Source organism: Rana temporaria, chromosome 1 (assembly GCF_905171775.1).
Source record: "Rana temporaria chromosome 1, aRanTem1.1, whole genome shotgun sequence".
NCBI lineage: Eukaryota > Metazoa > Chordata > Amphibia > Anura > Ranidae > Rana > Rana temporaria.
In genome coordinates, this window is record NC_053489.1 from 311,634,872 (window position 1) to 311,657,215 (window position 22,344).

General features: G+C 42.9%; 1 protein-coding gene across 14 annotated transcripts in view; it reads right to left on the minus strand.

Annotated features, from left to right (window-relative positions):
• The window catches only part of ELAVL2 (ELAV like RNA binding protein 2), a 321,877-nt gene extending 310,271 nt beyond the window's left edge, over nt 1-11,606 (minus strand). For 10 of the 14 annotated variants that reach the window (XM_040358820.1, XM_040358806.1, XM_040358781.1 and 7 more), the window contains exon 1: nt 11,005-11,605. The gene's annotated coding sequence lies outside the window, so the exon portion shown is untranslated. Of the gene's footprint in view, nt 1-1,362; nt 1,524-11,004 lie in introns of those variants that run through there. The other 4 variants (XM_040358837.1, XM_040358789.1, XM_040358764.1 and 1 more) reach the window with 3 other exon arrangements.
• Between the last annotated feature and the right edge of the window lie 10,738 nt (nt 11,607-22,344).

The window sequence follows — 22,344 nt, forward strand, 5'->3', positions numbered from 1 at the left end:
GCCTGTTTATTAAAAGCCAGCAGCTACACTTTTTGTTGCTGCTGACTTTTAATAAACATACAAATGGCTGGAACTCCCCTTTAACCACTTGTCTATCAGGCCAATTCTGACATCGGTCTCCTACATGTAAAAATCATTTTTTTTGCTACAAAATTACACAGAACTCCCAACTTTTTTTTAGCAGAGTACCTAGAGCAGAGGTCCCAGAAGGCAGTGCGCCCCGTTTCCCAGGAGGCAACGCGAAGGAGGAAGAAAATTAGGAGCTCCGCGGAGAAGGAAGTGGCAGATTAGGAAGACTGCCTAGCAACAGGCTTTTCTGGCAAATAACATTTTATTTATTTTTTTCACTTTTTTTTTTACATATTTTAAGGAGAATGTTAATGTAATTTGTTTGTTTTTCAGGGTGGACCTCCGCTTTAACAGCCTACGTGTGCATGGACACATAGGTTAACATGCTGGAGAGTTTGACTGTAGAAAAAAGCGTCTGAAGCCAAAAACAGAAGCTGTAAAAAAGTCCAGTGTTTAGGAGGCCTAAGAGCAAATTCAAACTGGCCCGCAGCCCAATTGCAGAGGGGCCTGAATTATTCAGCGCTCCGGCCAGCTAGTTTGGTGCACAATTGAGCACACCACACCAGCCTTCGATTTTGCTTTTAAATGTCCTTATTTCTTCTGAGAAATGCTCACTTCCTGTTCCTTCTGTCTAACTACACACCATAATGTGAGGCTTTCTCCCTGGTATGGAGAAAGCCTCTTGAGGGGGCGAGCAGGAGTGTCAGGACGCCCACTAACACAGCTCCTTTCTCTATCTGCAAAGTAGTGTCCTGCTCGCCCCCTCCACCCTCAAGAGGCTTTCTCCACACCAGGGAGAAAGCCTTGCATTACTGTGTGGAGTTACAGACAGAACAACAGGAAGTGAGCATTTCTCAGAAGAAATAAGGACATTTAAAAGCAAAATCGAAGGATGAGGTAAGTGAAGGAGGACTGCACCAAGGTAAAGGAAGCTATTTAGGGAAAAAATCCTTCACAACCCCTTTAAGCAAACCTCTCAGCTTTGTGAGATGGGAGCAAGAGACACCTACTAGCAAAGGTATGTAGGTATAGGACACACCCCCTGCCATGGGAGTTACACTTCTTGCCCTCCACTGACCCGCCTACAAGTTCAGTTGAATGAATTCCCCCTCTTATATTAGCAGCTCCTGTCACAAAGCCATTGCTCTGTTTTGATGGCCACGTGCACTGTCCCGCGCGCAGCCATGCTAATAAGGGCGGTGTCACGAGCCCACACACAGCATGCCTTCATTCACACCAACGTTTTCCATAAAACTCTCCCCTCACACGCCATGCATTCCCTCCTCCACTCACATGTCTAGCCTGCCGACTCAGAATTCAACGACTGCCAACGGAGAGCCTTCAGCAGCTGGGGACGTTCCACCCAAGCCGGACAGCCGCCACACTCCCGCCTTCTCCACGCCGACTATAGTCTCTCTAGGAGGCTGCTAGCGCGCTGCCGCTGCCCGCGAGGGCAAGATATAGCTTCCACTGGTGACGTCACGGAGGCGGAGACAGGGCGCGTTAACCCTGCAGTGCTCCCGGGAACATGCCTAGTCACAGGTGGATGGGAGATTGCCGCGCGCGAAGCGGGAGCTCCCCCCATTGCAAACGGTGCTGCTGCTACTGCTTCCTTCGACAGTATTAGTGAAAGCAGAGGGGTTACAAGTCAGGTGTTACATTTACTTCAAGCAATGGGTAGCACATTTATTAATGAATGTAAGTAATTCGGCTAACTGGGAATAGAAAAGTTGCCTTTCATGAGGCTTGTACACCTGTGATTGGCCAGGCTGGGACTCCTCTATCACAGGTGTGCACCCTCATACAACCCCTGGCAAGGTATAGCAACTATCTGGGTCATGGAGCACCAAATAATCCCATACACACAGCATTAGAACCAATGCACCTGACACAGTGTTGCTAACCTCAAACAGCATTTTTTTTACTGACATGTAACATTTACTGGTGGAGCATATTGTTTACTCACAGCCTGAAAAAAAAATGAAATATCCTATTTAAAACTAACACAACTGATATTAAAACAGTATAAACACAATATGTAAACACTGACAATACCTTCAAAAAAGTAATTTGCTTGGTTCAGGCTTTAAAACTCAACACAACAAATTGCCAGCCCCTGATATTTACAGACAGTTGTAAAAAAAAAAAAAAATATATGATTTTTACAAACTGTAAATTTACTGACAGTTGGCAACCCTGACCTGGCAACTCATTTAGCAAATACAGGCGCCTGTGCACGCGTTCTTTAAGGGAATGTTCAATGCATGCTTCAAGTCTACTTCACGTCCCTGCTCTATCTATATATACACTCTATTGCCAAAAGAATTGGGACGCCTGCTTTACACGCACATGAACTTTAATGGCATCCCAGTCTTAGTCCGTAGGGTTCAATATTGAGTTGGCCCACCCTTTACAGCTATAAGAGCTTCAACTCTTCTGGGAAGGCTGTCCACAAAGAGTGTGTATATATGAATGTTTGACCATTCTTCCAGAAGCACATTTGTGAGGTCAGGTCTAATTCATCCCAAAGGTGTTCTGTCGGGTTGAGGTCAAGACTCTGTGCAGGCCAGTCAAGTTCCTCCACTCCAAATTTGTCTTTATGGACCTTGCTTTGTGCACTGGTCCAAATCATTTGGTGGTGCAGGAGGGATTATGGTGTGGGGTTGTTTTTCAGGGGTTGGGCTTGGCCCCTTAGTTCCAGTGAAGGAAACTCTTAAGGCGTCAGCATACCATGATAGTTTGGACAATTTCATGCTCCCAACTTTGTAGGAACAGTTTGGAGGGGGGGGGGGGGGGGCCTTCCTGTTCCAATATGACTGTGCACAAAGCAAGGTCCACAAAGACATGGATGAGCAAGTTTGGGGTGGAGGAACTTGACTGGCCTGCACAGAGTCCTGACCTCAACATGATAGAACACCTTTGGGATGAATATGAGCGGAGAATGTGAGACAGGCTTTCTCATCCACATCAGTGCCTGACCTCACAAATGCACTTCTGGAAGAATGCTAAAACATTCCACACTCCTAAATCGTGTGGACAACCTTCCCAGAAGAGTTGAAGCTCTTATAGCTGCAAAGGGTGGGCCAACTCCATATTAAACCCTACGAACTAAGACCTGATTCACACATATGCATTTTGCCATACAGTCCATTTAACATGGTTTCTGCAAAAAAGCACAAAAAAAAATCAGTTGGTCCAGAGGAAGGCAAAAACCACCAGCAAAGCATGATCCAATTTGCTCCAGCAGGGCATCCCCCAAGAGGCAATCGGATATTCCCTGGATCACCTTTACTTAACCACTTGCCTACTGTGCACCTACACCCCCTTCCTGCCCAGACACAATTTTAGCTTCCGGCACTGCGTCGATTTAACTGACAATTGCACGGTCGTGCGACGTGGCTCCCAAACAAAATTAACGTCCTTTTTTTTCCACAAATAGAGCTTTCTTTTGGTGGTATTTGATCGCCTGTTCGGTTTTTATTATTTGGACTATAAACAAAAGAGCATAGATTTTGAAAAAAAAAATATATATATTTTTTGCCTTTTGCTATAATAAATATTCCATTTAAAAAAAAAAAAAAAAAATTTATCTCAGTTTAGGCCGATACGTATTCTTCTACATATTTTTGGTAAAAAAAAAAAAAAAAGATCGCAATAACCGTATAGTGACTGGTTTGCGCAAAAGTTATATTGCCTACAAATCAGGGGACATAATTTTGATTTTTTTTTATTTATTTTTTTACTAGGTATGGCGGCGATCTGCGATTTTTTTTTTCCAGGACTGCGACATTATAGCGGACACATCGGACATTTTTGACACATTTTTGGGACCATTCACATTTATACAGTGAACAGTGCTATAAATATGCATTGATTACTGTATAAATGTGACTGGCAGGGAAGAGGTTAACCACTAGGGGGTGGGGAAGGGGTTAAATGTGTAGCCTTGGAGTGTTCTAACTGTAGGGGGAGGGGGGTGACTGGGGGAGGTGACCGATCTGTGTCCCTATGTACAAGGGACACAGCATCGGACTCCTCTCCCTGACAGGACGTGGAGCTCTGTGTTTACACACAGAGCTCCACGTCCCTGCTCAGTTACTGGGCAATCGCGGGTGCCCGGCGGTCATCGCGTCCGCCAGGCACGCGCATTGTGTTCCCAGTGACCAGACGCGCCCCCTATCGGCTTTAAATGACAGGACGTCATATGGCGTCCTGTCAGAACAATAGGGTATTCCGCCCGCCGTCATTTGACGGCGTGCGGTACCCTAGTGGTTAAAGGGGTTGTAAAGGTTCGTCTTTTATTTTCTATATAGGTTCCTTTAAGCTAGTGCCTTGTTGGTTCACTTACCTTCTCCTTCAATTTCCCTTCTAAATGTTTTTTTTTCTTTGTCTGAATTTCTCACTTCCTGTTCCTCCTCAGTAAGCTGTTCTAAATGACTTTCCACTGCTCGGATGATGGTGGAAAGCTTACTGAGGAGAAACAAAGTGGGAAATTCAGAAAAAGAAAAAAAACATTTAGAAGGGAAATTGAAGGAAAAGGTAAGTGAACCAACAATGCACTAGCTTAAAGGAACCTATTTAGAAAATAAAAACCGAACCTTTACAATCCCTTTAAGTGTTAGTACCCAGTTATATTATGTATATTTAGGAAAGAACCCATGCCTTTCCTAAAATAAAAATCTATTGAGCTGGCCAGAACCAGCTCTTGAGTTAGGATTAATTATCCATTGAAATCCACTTCCCCCATGCGTGGCAAACGCAAAACTCCTGTATAAAGCCCAGTGTGCATTGCAGGAGTGAAGTGAATGAGAAGAAACTTTGCTGATTTCCATCATCCAATCAGTTATTTATTTTTTGTCTAAAACTATTTTTAGGTGTTCTTTGCATAGTAAGATTTCACCACAACATTCACTGAGCTCTATGGAAAATTCCCTCGCAATGTGCAACTTCCCCTGAAAACTCCATCATCCAACCATGTGCAGACAAACATGCTGTTTTTTGTCCTTGTATGTGTTCTGTGCAAAGTGAAATGTCACGACATTCACTAAGCTCTCAGGGCAATGCCCTGTGCAGCATCTAATCATGTGCAGTAAAAAAAAAAAAAAAGTTTTTTTATATATATTCTTTGTGTGTTTTTTGTAAAGTGAAATTTCATAGCGTTCATTACATTTTGGGGAAAATTCCCTTGCAATGCACGATTTGAAAACCCCATCATCCAATAATGGGCAGGCAAAAATGCTTTTTTTTGGGGGGGGGGGGGGTTCTTTTTTATTATCCCCCTTGCATGTGTTCCTTGCAAAGTGAAATTTCACAACATTCGCTTAGTTCTGGGGGAATTTCTGCTGCAATGTTCACCTTCCTTGAAAGGTTAGCAGCTAGTGATAGGCTCACGCATGTTCAGATCGTGCCCGCTAGGAAGCCATCACTGCACATTGGCAATCATAGGCAGTGAAGCATTTCCTGACTGGCAGCTATACATACACACGCTGCCTATGATTGGCGATGAGCAGTTCCTGGTGGGTTCGATCTGAAGACGCCCAAGCCCAACACTATTAGAAGCCTGTTTGCCTTTAGTAAATCAACCCCAACATGATTACCTTAGGGTAGGTCTTTATATGACAAGTTTTGGTAAATTCAAACTTTATAGTACAGTTAGATTGTAAGGTATATGGTAACCCTTAAAAATTACAAGTGACCCTGAATTATTTGCAATCCTGCAGTAAAGTCTGTGTTCATTGATATTATATATCAGGATTTCTCAGATAATGTTTCTCCAGAGGTTGTTAGGAGTTTCTTGAGCTATAAGCTATTTCTGCCTCTCAGATTAGTTCCCATTGACATCATTGATCTTTTTAGCTGTAATGGTGTTTTTTATTCCCACTGACCACAAGTGTAAGGAGCATTCTTCCCACCCACTGACCATTGCATGTATCCCGAGTAGGGATGAGCTTCATCGTATGTTCGATCGTTCGTCGAATTACGAACATTTTGGGCCGTTCGCGCCAAGTTCGAGTTACGTTTCACAGACCATAATTCACTGCAGCATCGCAGTGCATTGCTGGCTGATGATTGGCCAAGCATGCACTATGACCCGCATGCTTGGCCAATAACAGCTTGCAAAAAACGGAGAGCCATAGATGGCCAAAGCCAGGGTGGCTTTGGCCAATTATGGCTCAGGGGGTTTAGTACACGCCCCACACTATAAAAGGCCGCTTGCAGGTTGGCCTTGTGTAGTGTGCTGCGGTGGTTAAGAGAGAACAGAGAAAGTGTCATTTTTTGCAGGTAGATAGAGCAGGCAGGCAGGCTAGTCAGTTAATGTTACAGTGTGTAGCAGGGCTGGACTGGGACAAAAATTTGGCCCTGGACTTCATCCAGACTGGCCAACTTTGATAGTCAGTAAAAGGCTGGTACTGGTACTCTTATAGGCAGTACCAGTGGGGAAGCTAGACATTATTTCACCTGGGCAAAGAATCAGTTCGGTGTCCCCCCCCCCCCCCCCATGGGACAAGATTAGGCAGAAGTGAGAAACTCCCAGGCCATAGCTGTTGAGTGAGCTGTCTATCCCCTCCCCCATGCTCCTGGTCCCCTCCATGCTCCTCTGTCATCCCCCCTGCTCCTCTGGTCCTCCCCCCTGCTTCTCTGTCCCCCCCCCCCCCCAATTTACAGGCAGGCAGGTGATTGTGCTAGCTGCAGTATTCTTACGTGGTTTATTGCCTGTGTCCTCTGTAGTTTGCACCTAAAGCTACTTGGTGTGTACTGGCCGTGTGCTCTGTAGTTTGCACCTAAAGCTACAAGGTGTGTGTACTGTCTGTGTCTGTGCTATTTTTCTCAATGATTTCCATCCATATTGCAGGGACCAGACATTACATTAAAGCTGCCAGCAGGTTTAAATTACTTTTTTCTCATAGTAATCTAATTTTGTGCAGGGACAGTTCTAAACATGTGCCACTTCACAGGCATACTATAGACACCCAGCAGGTACAATGTTTAAAATAATTTTTCATTTTTTTTTATTATTATTTAAGCATCATTAAAATCACTGCTCCAGGAGCAGTGATTTTAACCACTTAAGCCCTGGACCTTTAGGAAGCTAAATGCCCAGGCCAGGTTTTGCGATTTGGCACTGCGTCGCTTTAACAGACAATTGCGCGGTCGTGCGACGTGGCTCCCAAACAAAATTGGTGTCCTTTTTTCCCCACAAATAGAGCTTTCTTTTGGTGGTATTTGATCACCTCTGCGGTTTTTATTTTTTGCGCTATAAACAAAAATAGAGCGACAATTTTGAAAAAAATTCAATATTTTTTACTTTTTGCTATATTAAATATCCCCCAAAAACATATATAAAAAAATGTTTTTCCTCAGTTTAGGCCGATACGTATTCTTCTACCTATTTTTGGTAAAAAAAATTGCAATAAGCGTTTATCGATTGGTTTGCGCAAAATGTATAGCGTTTACAAAATAGGGAATAGTTTTATTGCATTTTTATTAATTTTTTTTTTTTTTTACTACTATTGGCGGCGATCAGCGATTTTTTTTCATGACTGCGACATTATGGCGGACACTTCGGACAATTTTGACACATTTTTGGGACCATTGTCATTTTCACAGCAAAAAATGCATTTAAATTGCATTGTTTATTGTGAAAATGACAGTTGCAGTTTGGGAGTTAACCACAGGGGGCGCTGTAGGAGTTAGGGTTCACCTAGTGTGTGTTTACAACTGTAGGGGGGTGTGGCTGTAGGACTGACGTCATCGATCGAGTCTCCCTTATAAAAAGGATCACTCGATCGATACGCCGCCACAGTGAAGCACGGGGAAGCCGTGTTTACATACGGCTCTCCCCGTTCTTCAGCTCCGGGGAGCGATCGCGACGGAGCGGCTATTAACGAATAGCCGCACCGTCGTCCCGGATCGCTCCCCGAGGAAATCCGCCCGCCGCACGCAGCGGGGGGGGAGGTCCCGATCGGACCCCCCACCTACTAGAAGGCAAGGACGTATATATACGTCCTTCTGCCTGTACGTGCCATTCTGTGGATGTAAATAGTCGTGCGGCAGGGGTTAATGATGCTTAAATAAAAAATAAAAAAATTCCTTTAAATATTGTACCTGATGGGTGTCTATAGTATTCCTGTGAAAATGTCTTTGAGAACCTGGGTCTTGTACATGTATCAATGACAAAAAAAAGTCCTGAATAAAACATTGATACATGTTCCCTGGGGCAAGACCCGGATTCTCAAAGACGTTTTCACAGGCATACTATAGACACCCAGCAGGTACAATATTTAAAGGATTTTTTTTTTTTTTTTAAGCATCAATAAAATCACTGCTCCTGAAAAAACGACCGTTTTTAAAACTTTTTTCCATTGATACATGTTCCCTGGGGCAAGACCCGGGTTCTTAAAGATGTTTTACGACAATAACTTGCATATTAGGCTTTAAAATTAGCACTTTTGGATTCAAACGTTTGAGTCCCATAGACGTCAATGGGGTTCTAAATGTTTGCGCGAACGTTCGGTCTGTTCGAAGGTTCTGGTGCGAATCGAACGGGGGGGGGGGGGGTTCGGCTCATCCCTGATCCTGAGTTGTAGATATAGTCCTTTTTAGCAACAGTTCCCTGAACCAGAAAGTTATTTTAAGGGTTCCCTTGTGTTAACAAGTTTGAGAAAGACTTTTATAAATAATGAAGGGAAGTTACCCAAACTGGAGCAGCTGTGCATGGCCACCAATCAGCTTCCATATTCAGTTTGTTTAGCTATGCTTTTAAAGGGGGTTGTAAAGGTAACTTTTTTTTAATAACAAACATGGTATACTTACCTCCTCTGTGCAAGAATTGAAGAATTGTCCACAAAGTGGCCCCAATCCTCCTCTTCTGGGGTCCCTGGCTCCTCCCCGCATCGAGTGCCCCCTTGGAGATCCACTTTCCAAGGGGGCACACGTGTGGGCGCGCTCCAGAGTATTGCTGCTGCGTCCATTGACCCAGACAGCAGGTTTGGCCCCGCCCCTGTGTCACTAGATTTTATTGACAGCAGTGGGAGCTAATGGCTGCTATCAATCTATCCAATGAGGACCCGAGACAGTGGCTGGAGCTGCTATGCTCATCCCCATCGATGGAACGATTGAGTTCAGGTAAGTAAAAAGGGGGCTCTGGGGGGTTGCTGCACTACAGAATGTTTTTCACATTAATGCATAGAATGCATTAATGTGAAAAAGCTTGAGGGTTTACAACCCCTTTTTTTAAATGAAAGCTAGAAGCTGATTGGTGGCCATGCAATTATTTCAAGGGTTATGTATTGACAAGGTTGAGAAAGACTTTTATGCAGAATATAGGGAAGTTACCGGAACAGGAGCAGCTGTGCATGGCCACCAATCGGCATTTATCTACAGCTTGTTCAACTATGCCTTCTTTGCCTTCAAATGAAAGCTATAAGCTGATTGGTGGCCTTGCACAGCAGCTGCTCCAGCCTTAATAATTGGGGGTCAGTCTTCCCACTGACCATTACACTAATACCTGAGTTGTAGACATGGGCATCCGCTGAAATTTTTTCAGAGGGGGGCGCTTCGGCAGCGGCGATGCACAGTCGCATTGTACCCTTTCTTCGACCGCTAGCGGGGTTAAAAGCGCCCCCCCCCATGTTAAAATGTAAAAACACCCCACTGTGCCCCCTGCATCTTTCAATATCTCTTTGTCACTACTGTGTACCCCCTCTCCACAACTGCACCTCTGGACCCCTTTACATTACACAGCACCCCACAGCTCTGGACCCCTTTACATTACACAGCATCCTGCATCACTGGCCCCTTTACATTACACAGCACCCTGCATTACTGGACCCATTTACATTACACAGCACCCCTTTACATTACACAGCACCCCTTTCCCTTGACTGAAACACTAGACTATATTGACAGTATATTTATTTCAGGTCTAAAAGAGGAACCTTTTGGAATGAGGGACAAATGGATTTGATTCCAGAAGAGGGACAGGCACTCTAAATAAGGGACAACTAGAGGGGAGGGGAGCGCTGCAGTCACTGCTTAAATCGGCCCCAGGGCCAGTTCGGCCCTGCTCCTGGCTCTCCCTGGCGATTCCAGGGGGGGACAAACGACCCCCCTTGCCCTATGGAGCGGATGCCCATGGTTGTAGATATAGTAATTTTTAGCCAGGGGTTCCCTGAGACTGGAAAGTTATTTCAAGGGTTATGTTTTGACATTGTTGAAAAAAGACTGTCATACATAATATAGGGAAGTTACTGAAACTGAAGCAGCTGTGTGTGGCCACCAATCGGCTTCTATCTTCAGCTTGTGCAGCTAAGCTTTGAAAATGAAAGCAAGAAGCTGACTGGTGGCCATGCACAGCTGCTCCAGCCATAGTAAATTTCCCCCTGCATTTCCCCACATCAACCCCTAGGCTTTCTTTCCACCCTTCTATATAAAGTAATTGCAGAGGCCAAAAGAGATCGCTAAAGGAAGGTGGTACCCATCACTTTAGGAGGCATGTAAGGCTTCCTACTAACACATTTCAATCTACTTCTCCTTTCATGATCTATTTTTATTGGACACTGTATACATACCACAAACGTTATCTACCTAGAAAAGAGCTAGTTAATGCAATTAAGGTCTAAGCCTCCAATCTCATAAGTAATCCTGTAATCCCATGTCTAATCAGATCAAAGCGAAACTAGCCGATTACTGGATACAGTAACGTGCACTAGATTCACCCATCTACTACCAAAGCAGTTGATGGGAGCGTTTGCTTTCTAGTAACAGCGATTAACCTGTTATTAACCAAAATAACAATAATAATAAAAAATAAGAGGCTCAAACACAAGCGGGTAGAGTGTCACTTGGGTATTGACAGTCCTATCCCCTGTCCTTGGACAGCAGCGACTCCCCACCCCACATCATAAGAAAAAGGTGAGAAATGTCCAAACTTACCTTTTGTAAAAGGGTGAGCTCTTCTCCGCAAGGGTGGAGAGGCGATGGGCAATGCTGGGCTCCTCTGTATTGCTGATTATTCCAATACCCTACACTACACACAGCCCCAGGGACAACCCATAGACAGCCCCCTGAAATAAAGAAGAAGAGCGCTAAGGAACCTCTAGAAGAGTCAGTCTAGGAGAAAAGAGAAGGAAAAAAAAGAAAGAGCTTAACTGGAAGAGAGCAGCTTTGTAGCTTGTGGCTGCTGATGCTAATCTAAACTAAAGCAGAGGCAAAACAAAGAAAAGGGGATGGCTAGTAAGGCGTTACAAAGCCAGGGTGGAAGAAGTGTCCCCCGTTTTTTATCAAGTCTTCCCCTTTTCACTTAGATCTCTCTCTGTTTCTTTTTAATTGATGCCTGCAGAGATCTTCTGCACTAAGATGGGGAGGTAGAACAAAAATCGGGTAGGTAGCTTATGTTAAAAAAGGAGGGAGGTGGAGCGGCTGGTGTATTTATATATAAATGTACATAAAAAAAAAAAGCTCTCCCTATGCACTAGCCTGTCCAGCCAGCGCTCTTCTCTCTGCACTGACACTACTAGCGTCGCACACACCTGCCCGAACACTGGCGCTCCCCTTACACAGGCGTACAGCTCCTGTTGGCGAGGGTCGGCCACGCCCACCATGGAACGCATAGCCAGGGAAGGAGGGAATGGGGTGGAGGGTAAGGATGGTGGTGGTGGGGGGTGTCTGTCCAGTCTGGGAGGATGAAGGACCGCGGCAGCTCTGTAACCATTGCTAATTACCTCTGTATAAAGCTGTGTTAGAAGAAAGATGCGCTGTTTGTTTTTTATACGGAGATATACGCCGGCTGCCAAGGTTTTCTCAAGGTCACAAGGAAGCCGGTGAGCGTTCCGTTGCAGAGATTCGGCTCAGGTGCTCGTTCACTGGAAAGGCCGAGCAAGACTGGCAATATCTACAAGCTTAGAGAAAAAGGTTTATCCGGTAATATTTCCGTGCCGGGTGTCTATCTAGCATTGGGCATGACTCAGCCAGCGTAGGGGGATGGAGGACAGGGACAGGGGATGATGGGGATTCTCTCTCTCTAATCACACCATGTCAGATCATTGCAGCTTTCTAGAAGGGGCGTAGTTCCGGGGCTACACTTCAATGTCATCCATCAATGCAAACTTCTCCCAAAACAAATACATTTCCATCTGACATCTTCTTTGCTTAGGTGTCTGCTGATGGGGAAGCAAGCAATAGCCGTTGGTAATTGTATTCATTTGTTATTAAATATGCATGGTCCTTTTAGCAAAGGTGTGTGCAGACTAAAATATCTTCCTTTTATACAACCCAAGATTGAACAAATCAGTGTGTTTCAAGAGAAAGAGACTATGGGCAACCCTGCTCTTGTTAACCACAAGCGTCAATTTCCTTTGAAAGTGTCCTTCAATGCATATTAATAATGCATGTCTATGATCTTCAAGCTCCTGTATTGAGCAGCATGTCCTTCCTTTATCAATAGCACGATGTGGGATGTGTGTATTACTGCACATGCATGATTTATGATCCGATAGTGAGACAGCAGCGTGCAATCTGTACTTTCATATTTCTGAGGATGGGATTAAGTCTTCAACGTACTTCCAATAGGGCTCCACTTAAGGTGAATTTACACAATGCATTATGCAATCTTCTTTAGGTCTCCCTTAGATTGTACACTCTCCTTTAGATCTCCTTTAGATTGTACAATCTCCTTTAGATTATACACTCTCCTTTTAGATCTCTCTTAGATTGTACACTCTCCTTTAGATCCCCCTTAGATTGTACACTTTCCTTTAGATCCCCCTTAGATTGTACACTCCCATTTAGATCTCCCTTAGATTGTGCAATCTATTTTAGATCTCCCTTGGATTGTGTACTCTTATTTAAGCCTCCCTTAGATTGTGCAATCTCCTTTAGGCCTCCCTTAGATTGTGCAATCTCCTTTAGGCCTCCCTTGGATTGTACACTCTAATTTAGATTTCCTTTAGATCTCCCCTAGATTCTTTGATCTTCCTTAGATTGTACACTCTCCTTGAGATCTCCTTTAGATTGTACAATCTCATTTAGATCTCCTTTAGCTCTCCCTTAGATTGTGCACTCTCCTTGAGATCTCCTTTAGATTGTACAATCTCCTTTAGATCTCCTTTAGCTCTCCCTTAGATTGTACACTATTCTTGAGATCTCCTTTAGATTGTACAATCTCCTTTAGATCTCCTTTAGCTCTCCCTTAGACTGTGCACTCTCCTTGAGATCTCCTTTAGATTGTACAATCTCCTTTAGATTATACACTCTCCTTTTAGATCTCTTTTAGATTGTACACTCTCCTTCAGATCTCCTTTAGATTGTACACTCTCCTTTAGATTGTACACTCTCCTTTAGATTGTACACTCTCCTTTAGATTGTACACTCTCCTTCAGATCTCCTTTAGATTGTACACTCTCCTTTAGGTTGTACACTCTCCTTCAGATCTCCTTTAGATGGTACACTCTCCTTTAGATTGTACATTCTCCTTTAGATTGTACACTCTCCTTTAGATTGTATACTCTCCTTCAGATCTCCTTTAGATTGTACAATCTCCTTCAGATCTCCTTTAGATTGTACACTCCTTTAGATTGTACATGCTCCTTTAGATTGTACACTCTCCTTTAGATTGTATACTCTCCTTCAGATCTCCTTTAGATTGTACACTCTCCTTCAGATCTCCTTTAGATTGTGCACTCCCCTTTAGATTGTGCACTCCCCTTTAGATTGTGCACTCTCTTTTAGCTTGTACACTCTCCTTTAGATTGTGCACCCTCCTTTAAATCCCCTTTAGTTTGTACGTCTCCTTTAGATTGTACAATCTCCTTTAGATCCCCTTTAGATTGTACACTTTGCTTTAGATCTGCCATCAACTGTGTACTGCAACAGCCTGCTTGATTTTATGAAAATTCAATGGATTGTATGACATATTTCATAGTTTGTTAATTCTAGGGTTAGGAGAATGTATAATGTATTATATATGTATAACTATATAATGTATAGCCAGCTTTTAGAGCATAATATGGCATTTAATAGTGCAAGCTATCCAAGCAAATCATTTCATTTCCAGCTTCTTTCTATATATAGCTATGGCAGCAGTAAACATACAAAAAAAAAAAAAACGTTTGTAAAAGGCATGCACACATCCAATACAAGTCAATATGGTTCTGTAAAAATAAGTTTGTTTGATGCGAGGGCAAGTGATGTAACTGACACATTTCAACCGTTTTAGTAGCGACCTAGTTATTTAGAGGAGAACTCTCCCAGCTTCAGCACTGCTGTGTGCATTCAGCACCACGGACAGCTCAGTACAGAACGCCTGCTGCTAGGACCGCGGCTGTTCTACCGACTACCACAGATCCTATTGCCTTTCTCTACACAAATAATTGTATCAATTAATAGCTTTCATTAATAACTGGTTCTCTTTTATTTGTATCAGCCAACATAGCTGTACACAGTCGGTGTCTGACTTGTTCGCGGTTGGGTGAGTTTAGTGACACAGTTCAGTAGAGTGTGCCGACACGTCTAGTCTTGTGGGAATGTTAATACGTGCCTATGATCTTCATAACACGGAGCAATTATTTGTTGTTGAACAACATGTTACTGTGCACTTAAGTAACCATTAACACAGCAGGACTAATGTGTAAAGTGTAGTAATCCATGTTGCTCACCTGAATATCATCTATTGAATTCTAGTCGCGATGGGTTTTTGCCCTATGCACTGATTTGTGAAGTAATCCTTTAGAACACTAAGTAATCTTTATAAAATTTAGTAAATAATTGTAATTTGAGAACATGTTACTGTATGCAAAAAAAAGCAGCACAAATCAAACTGCAGGATTATTATGCAAGGTGTAATATCCATTGCATATTATAACTGACCTGAATATCATACATTACATTTTAAATGGTTACTATGGGATATTACCCTTTGCAATGCTTTGTCGAAAAAAAAGAAAGGGAAAAAAAAAAAAAAAAATTAATCTTTAAAACACCAAGAATTTATTTCCTGCTTGACAACATGTTACTGTATACTTAAAGCTGAACTTTAACACTGCATAGGGTTAACTGCTCATGTCTGTCTACTCCATACCTGATCCTCCAATCTTTTAGGCTCATCTGTGCTGCTGGACTCCACAGCCTCTTCTCCCCCAGGCTTTGGCACTTTAAAGTCCTCTGCCATCATGAAGACTGACTTAGGGTGCTATATAGCCCTGCATTGGACATGAGGACATCAAAGGACAGTCTGACAGGGGAGCAGAAGCTGGCACAAATAAGAGTGCTTTTTGTCCCCTTCTCTAAATGAGTAGTTAATCCTTGCAGTGTGGGTGCAGCTTTAAAAAGTACACTTTAAAAAAGCAGCACTGATGTGCAAAGTATAGGAATCCACGATGATTCATGCATACCTTAATTTACCTATATCATTCATAAACAGAATTCTGGCTGGTTGATTTGGGTTATTTCCCTTTGCACTGCTTCTTAAAAAAATCCTATATGTTCTCAATACAGGAACAAATATTATGTTCCTGTACTATAATTTGTAGCACTTAGTCAGACACCTGTCGCCCTACGTAAATAGTGTAATTTTGTACGTAAATTACCAACAGTAAAATGTGCTTTTTATTTGTTTAAAATGTATTGTGTATCTGAAAAAAGTAAATACTTTGTTATTTGCGTCTGACTTGTCTCTCAATATTTAAATTGTCTATTTCCTTATAGCAAAAGCATATTCTGAAAAATGTTTGGAGAATAAAAAAAAGGAAATCGGGTGAATTTCTTTAAAACAATTAAAATAGTTATTACTTCTAAATTTGAAAAATACAGTCCACTAGGCTAGGGTACTGATACCATACAGTATCTTACATAGACATAATGGTTGATTTACTTAAAGTGGAGTTCCACCGACATATATATATATATAATTTTTATTTTTTTTTTTTCAAAGGAACCTGTTTTGATGTTCTTAATATCATTTTCTAATCGCTATTTTCAGTAAAACTGGCGCTGTATTTTTTTTTTTTAAACTAACCTTTGTTTTTTCTTTGTTGCAAGCTTCCAACTTGCTTGTGGGCATGTAAAGCCCACTAGGATTCCTTTCTGGGATAAGGTGCCGCTGGATACCCAGCATGTACCTCCCACTCTCGTGCAACACACGGCGCAACGCTGGCGTCATAGGAAGTGCCCAACCTGTTGTTATGGCAACCAAGTTAATCATCTCGCGATGCTGAGAGGCGGCGATGCTCACTGACTCCTGGAAATCATGACACACATCTCCCAGGAGCCAGTGTGCTGCAGGAAATTGCATACATCACCACGGAGGGGGGAAACAGGAAGAGATAAAGAAAGCCTTGGAAACAAGGTAAGCAAAGAGAAAAAACAAAAAAGAATTGCCCAATGCAGTTATTATGATCAGTTCAGAAGCAGATAAAAAAAGTGGGTGGAACTCCGCTTTAAAGCTCAGAATATTAACTTGGCTCAGTGCAGCTCTGTTTACTGCAATCTTCCAGTCTTGTGCAAAGTACTCTGCTTCTTCTGCCCATGATATGATATTAACAACATCTCTGTGTTAAATGAGCATTTCGCTCGATGGGCTAGATTCACATAGATTAGCGGATCTTTAGATCCGCGTAATCTATGTGATTTACGATCCACCGGTGCACTTTTGCGAGGCGAGTGCTGTATTCACAAAGCACTTACCTCGAAAATTGCACCGTTGGATCGTAACTCCCCCGGCGGAATGCAAATTCCGCGGCTAGGGGGAGTGTACAATTTAAATCAGGCACGTTCCCACGCCGATTTAACAGCGCATGCGCCGCCGGCGAAATTTCCCAGTGCGCATGCTCCAAATGACGTCGCTAGGACGTCATTGTTTTCGGCGGCTACGTAAATTCCGGCCATCCGTATTCCCGATCGACTTACGCAAACGATGTAAAAATTTGAATCTCGGCGCGGGAACGACGGCCATACTTAACATTAGCTACCCCTCATATAACAGGGGTAACTATCCGCCGAAAAAAGCCGAATGAAAAAAGGACATAAAAAAAAAAGCGACGGGCAGGCGACTTGAATCGGCGGTTCTCCTCATTTGCATATCCGACGCGTAAAAAAACGCGACGACACCTAGCGGCCGGCGGTAGATTGCAGCCTAAGATCCGACTGGTGTAAGGCACTTACACCAGTCGGATCTAAGGGAGATCTATGCGGAACTGATTCTTATGAATCAGTCGCATAGATCCGACCGTCGGATCTCAGAGATACGACGGCGGATCAGGAGATCCGCCGTCGTATCTCTTCATGAATCTGGCCCAGTAAGTACAGTGGCTCAACTAGCGTGATGCTATGTGCATATGCTGTGCCATCAAAAATAAATAAATGAATAAATAAATAAATAAATAAATATGGCTACCCCAAATGATGTGCTTGTGAAACAATATTCCAAAGTGCTATAAGTAAGTCTATAAACTATTATGAATATACATGCACAAGTGTGCGAACATATAAATAATGAATAATATTATTAATATATAAAAATATTAATAAGGTGCATTGGTGCCAAAAATTAGTTTTTCACAATTCATGTGCATTCATGCTGCAACACGTCCCCAATTATGGGTAAGCGCCAGTTCACAAATTCCAGTCCAAACAGAAAGTGTTGCTGAGTTTAAATCCTGGTGCTATATTTCATGCATACAGGGTGCTGTCACTTCTTCCACCCGACAAAGATAAGTGCTACCACCACCAACTGCTGAAATGCAAACTCACCAGACCCCAGCTGGTAACGTGCCTCAAAAACTTATTCCGTTAAAGTTGGTGAGTCCTCTCAGGATGTTCCTCAATGCCTCAAAGAAACCAAGGGGCTCATCATGGTGAAATACGTTTAAAAATATATTTATTTAAAATTCATAATAAAAAACTACTCACAAGAGAGGTGCTTTAAAACCAGCACCTGGTGTCTTTGGCAGTGTCAGTCTTTTAGACAGCCGCTGACCAGCTTATCGTACGGGTGCGTTCCTGGCTCCTGCTGTACCTGTGGTCTCACTGGTTAAAATTACACTCCCCCTTGCGCTGTCCACATAGCTTCTTACGCGTTTCGCAGTTTTGCGTCTTCAGAAAAGCGCTTTTCTGAAGACGCAAAACTGCGAAACGCGTAAGAATTGTGAAAAACTAATTTTTGGCACCAACGCACCTTATTAATATTTTTATATATTAATAATATTATTCATTATTTATATGTTCGCACACTTGTGCATGTATATTCATAATAGTTTATAGACTTACTTATAGCACTTTGGAATATTGTTTCACAAGCACATCATTTGGGGTAGCCATATTTAGTACATATGTTCACAAGAGCTGTTTCTATAGTGACCCATCACGTACATCACTGTACTGGATCTAGCACTATATCACTATAGGGGTCAAATAGAAAAAGAAAAAAAAATTTTTTTGGGGTAAACTAAAAAAAAAAATGTTTTTCAAAAAAAATAATTTTTTTGATATCACATTATTATACCAGCGCAGTACCAACACCTTTTTAATTTTTTCACCTAAACCTCATAGAAGGTTTATACAGCACTGCAGCAGGTCAATATAGTATTATTTAGAACTTATTTTTGCGCCAGTGACAATCACTTTTCCCACAGTGGCTCAACTGCTTGGGCCTGATTTTGCAAAGTCAGAGTTTTCCCTGACAGGGCATTGATCCCCAGTGATGCTGCAAAGATACTCTTCAGTGTTTTTTTTTTTTTTTATATCCTGTAATAAATATGTGTCTGAATGTGCACGTCTAATATACAACAATAGAATTACCGTACTAAAATCCAGCACCCCTAGTGGTAATTGGATATTTGCAATGCCAAGTATGCAATCCTCCACCCAACGGGATGAACTTGGATTTAAATTTTAAATTTGGTATTTAATATAGTTTAACACGGTTTATGCCATTTTTATGATAACTAATGTTTTGTAATAATTGTTTTTTTTATAATTAAAATTGTCATTATAATGGGTAAAGGAAAACACTATAAAAAAGTTAATCAACTTTCACATATTTACTTTACAAAAATAAATAAATATTTTTTTGAGTCTCAAAGTCTGTTATACTTTACTGAACATATTTTATGGCATTTGTGGTACCTAAACTGTAACAACGAAACATAGAACAGTGACCGTAAAAAAGGACCTAGTGGTCCATCAAGTCTGCCCCATTTTTTTATATATATTATTACTCAATTTTTTAGGGTTTCTAATATTGTTACCAATTGCAAAACTAATTCTAGGGTGTATCACTAGAGCACAGGTGTCAAACACAAGCCCTGCCGGCCATTTCATGTGGCCCTCACACCTCTCCAGCTGCAGGAGAGCTCCAGCCCTCCTCTGGTCCTCCTCCAGATCCTTACTTTCTGCTTTTAAGCAATGCATCCAGCTTCTTTCCAGCAGAAGCATACGGAAAGGGGGGTGCACTGTGATGTAAGGGAGAGTGGGGGCCTCAACTTCTGATGGTGGGGTGGCTCTTGACATCTAATATATGGGGAGGGGATGCGCTAGACATCTAATCTTACAGATACAACTGGCCCTTTTGAGGGAATCATAATGCTGATGCGGCCCACACTGAAATTGAGTTTGACACCCCTGCATTAGAGGGATTACTAGTAGGAGGAAGGAGGTACCATTTCCCCCCATTACTTTTTTTGTTTAGATCTATGTATGTTTGAATTCACTTAAGTTTCTTTGACTGACTTACCTCTGGAACTACTCTCCTGCTAGTTTGAGGCCATATCCCTGTGTTCTTATCTGCATATTGAAAATACTGCCATCCTTAAAGTGGTTGTAAACCCACTTTTTCACTTTTACCTACAGGTAAGCCTATAACAAGGCTTACCTGTAGGTATAAAGAATATCTCCTAAACCTGTACGGTTTAGGAGATATTTCCCTTGCAATGCGGGCGGCGCATGTGCAGGGGGGAATCCACGGCGAAAGGACCGGCATCCGCCGGACCCTGACAATTTTAAATCTCCCGCGCGAATTCATCGCCGCTCCAGCCAATCACAGCGCTGGAGCGGCGATACCCGGAAGACACGCCGGAGCAAGATGACATCCTGCTCGGCGTGGACCAGGTAAGTGGTGTTCACCTCGTTCCGAGGTAAGTATTTCATAATCGGCTAGTATGCGGTGCATACTAGCCGATTATGCCTTTTGCCTTGCAGGTTTGAAAAAAAAAAAAAGTTTATGCGGTTTACAACCGCTTTAACCTTATTTATCCACTTAATGTATTTAAATGTTGCAATCATGTCTCCCCTTTCGATTCCTCCCTTCCATCTTCAAGACTGTACATATTAACACACTATGGAACTATTGGAACAGTAATGATGTGGGAGTTGTTTATATCCTAGCACTCTAGGTAACATATGAATATATGAATTTTATGCGCACATTTTAAAAAAAGTTCAATCTTAGGCATAAATGGATTAAAGTTATTGTAAGTTTTTTTAATTTTTATTAAAATAACAAACATGTTATTCTTACCTGCTCTGTGTAATGTTTTTTTTACAGAGCAGCACCAATCTTCCTCTTGCTGGCACTTCTGCCCCCCCCCCCCCCCCCGAGTGCCCCCATAGCAGGCCACTTAATATGGGGCCTGATAGCAAGGTGGCTTGCGATGGGGGCACTCGTGCATATTCGCTCCTTAGCTCAACCCTGCCCTCCACTCCCTCCTCACTGACTGTTATTGACAGCAGCAGGAGGCAATGGCTTTGGCTTTGTTACTCGTCTTTAGACTCTTTCTAACTTAATATCTTTTTTGTAAGTGAGGTCTCCAGAACTAGACACAGTGGCCCAGATTCTTGTTGAATGGCGTATCTCTTGCGGCGGCGTAACGTATTTGATTTACGTTATGCCGCTGCAACTTACACGGGCAAGTGCTGTATTCTCAAAGCACTTGCTCTGTAAGTTGCAGCGGCGTAGCGTAAATCGGCCGGCGTAAGCCGGCCTAATTCAAATGTGGAAGGGGGGGGGCGTGTTTTATGCCAAACTACTGTGACCCGACGTCATTGACGTAAATTAATTTTACTGTGTCGGCCGCGCGTACGTTCGGGAATTCGCGTATCTAGCTAATTTGCATACTCGACGCGGAAATCGACGGAAGCGCCACCTAGCGGGCAAAAAAAAATTGCAGTTTAGATCCGACGGCGTAAGAGACTTACGCCTGTCGGATCTAATGGATATCTATGCGTAACTGATTCCAAGAATCAGTCGCATAGATACGACGGGCCAGATTAGGACTTACGACGGCGTACATCTCGCTGCGCCGTCGTAAGTCCTTTGAGAATCTGCGCCTATGGGGCAGATTCTGGTAGATCCTGCGGCGGCGGCGCGTAAGCTATTTACACTACGCCGCCCCAACTTACAGGAGCAAGTGCTGTATTCCCCAAACACTTGCTCCGTAATTTGCGGCGGCATAGTGTATTTGGCCCGGCGTATCTCCGCATAATTCCAAGGGGGCGGCTTGTATTTAAATTAAGCGCGCCCCGTGCCGATCGAACTGCGCTTGCGCCGGGCTTAAAATAGCCCAGTGCGCATGCTCCAGTTCTCGACGGAAAACGTCAATGACGCCGAGGTGTGCGTCATTGATGTAAAGTCGTATTCAAGAACGACTTAGGAAAACAACGTACCCGACGGGAAAAGACGACGCGGACCCGACGCCATACTTAACATGGCATACGGCGGACTGGCGTAAGGTTACCCCTCATATAGCAGGGGTAACCTTACGCTTACGCAAACGATGTAAGCGATGGCTACGCGACGCGAATTTGTTTGGGAATCGGCGTATCAGGCTCATTTGCATAAACAAATGAGACCTGAACGTAAACGCCACCTAGCGGTCGGCGTTGTATTGCATTTAGGATCCGACGGTGTAAGTGATTTACACCAGTCGGATCCTAGCCTAAATCCGTCGTATCTTGTTTTGTGAATACAGTATTTCTAAATTAGGTCTAAATAAAGATCTATATACGGTAGGTGTAATGCCTCTAGTGATACATCCTAGAATTCTATTTGCTTTCCCAATGCTTGGCCAAACTGTTTGCTCGTGTTTGCAGTCATCTGAAATAAGTATCGCCCTTTTTTTTCCTCTGTAGTTCTGGCCCCAATATTGTATTCTATAAAGTGATCCTTTTTCTCTGAGTGTATTATTTTACAGTAAGAAACACTGAACTGCAGATTCCACTGCTTTGACCAATCTTCCAGCAATGCCAAAACATGTTCAATGTTACAGACACCTCCAGGAATATCAA